Raw genomic sequence first — 1,907 nt, 5'->3', positions numbered from 1 at the left:
ACGCTTAATATCGCGATTGTGAGCTTCAATAGGATTCTGGTTGGGAGTAATTCCTGGGGCCTTGCTCGCAGAATAGTACCATAGTTTCCAATCAGCTGCAAGGTATTCTTCCTTAAACCATTGGGCTATATCCAACTCGCCAAGTTCGATCCAATTTTCGATCACTAAAGTGCATAGAGCTTTGAATTGTCCCGGGCATAGAGACTTTTGTAGGCAGTTGACCTGGTTGCGAACATTGACTTCGTTTTTGGTCCTGTCGTTCAGAAGTGCCATTTTTTTTTTTTGGTAAGGTTGGTTCTAAGATGAGGCCAACAGCTTAGCAGAACGATATTTGGCCAGTTCATTTTGAAAGCAGCGGCAATACACTCAGCGTGATCGAGCGTACCAAATTGAGCTTTGAGGCTCCAGCCGAGGAAGTCAACGCACTTGTTTCGAATAACTTTGAAAAGTTCGTCGTAGGATTTAGTCGTCTCCGAACGCACAAATAAGTACGCAATAGGAAAAAATCTGTGAGAATATCCATGGCGAGAGTCATAGATCACACCAACTGTACCGAAAGGAACTAGTGTCCAACCGCCGTGATGTAGACGGTAAGTGCCGTCCACTGAAACAACGATGCCATGATGGCGATGGCCTTTTCGTGCAAATAGTAAATTGCGGAACTGCCCTTGTCTTTTAGCACAGAGCTACGGTTTCGAAGCTGTTCTGCTTCAGGAAGCAACTTTTTAAGATCGGGTTGATTGACATAGCGTTCTCTGAGCAGTACTAGGCATCTTGCGGGTGTAGCTCCACCTAACAATAAATTGTCGCACTCCACTTTAAATCTTTTGTCAATGCATATTACGTAACAATGACTGAACGGTACGTCACTATTAAACACACGTCAATACGTTTTGTCATGATAACGTGCCATTGCGCACATAATTTAAACACTGATTGTATCACACGCGGAGAATCAATGCATCACGCTAAAAACCACACGTGGAAACCCACACGCGGAAATCCACATAAACGACACGCGGATAACCACACCACACGCGCAAAACCAAGGTCGACTTGAACACACGCGGAAAACCGCGAAAACGCACGCGGAAAAAAGTCCCGGCCTTAAAGCTTTCTCGACATATCAACAGAGTCCGTGCGAGTAAGGAAATGCTACATATAATATCATCACGGGCCAAAGGATCGTCCATACTAGGAAGTTCCTTCAGTTGGAACTGCTTGCCAGCAAGTTGTTGTCATGAGTCACAAGCGCCTCCGATAACTGTAAACAAGAGTCGAGGCGTATGCTTGAAAGTGGCGCAAGGGACGAACGCTTGAAATGAATCTTATCTGCACACATGTAGATTACCATTGTAGAGCCGCTGCGTGGATCTCACACAGTGTGAGATTCTGCTGACTTGCCTCTGGTTATTGCGTGTGGTATGGTATGAGCACGACGTGCTGCACGAGTATGAACGCATATCCAGGACATTGTCCTTGACCTCAATGAGGACTTCTCATCGACGGCAAACGTCTATGTATGTAGAATCAGGCCAGGGCCTTGCAGTCCACTTGGACTACAAGGGTGGACCGGGGAAAAGTGTCCTGAATCTGTCCAGATTCGGGACAGACTCAGATTCTGGACTACTGATTGTACAGTAGAATTTGTACTGGTTCTGGTCAACAACAGCCAAAAATACTCCTTCTCAAATCCTTTTTTTTAGTGTCTATGTCCCCTATTAAAGAGACTCTAATAGAGAGTCTCTATTATAGAGTCTCTATGATAGAGGCTCTATAAAATGGGGGGATCTATTATATTTGGCAGCATGTAGTGGACGGACCAGAATCTTTTAACTTTTCAAAATAACGTTGGATGGACCCGACTTTTTAATTTTCAAAATAACGGTTTTTTTTTTATCAATCGG

Source organism: Phytophthora parasitica, assembly GCF_000247585.1.
Source record: "Phytophthora parasitica INRA-310 unplaced genomic scaffold supercont2.11, whole genome shotgun sequence".
NCBI lineage: Eukaryota > Oomycota > Peronosporomycetes > Peronosporales > Peronosporaceae > Phytophthora > Phytophthora nicotianae.
This window is presented reverse-complemented; position numbering follows the sequence as displayed.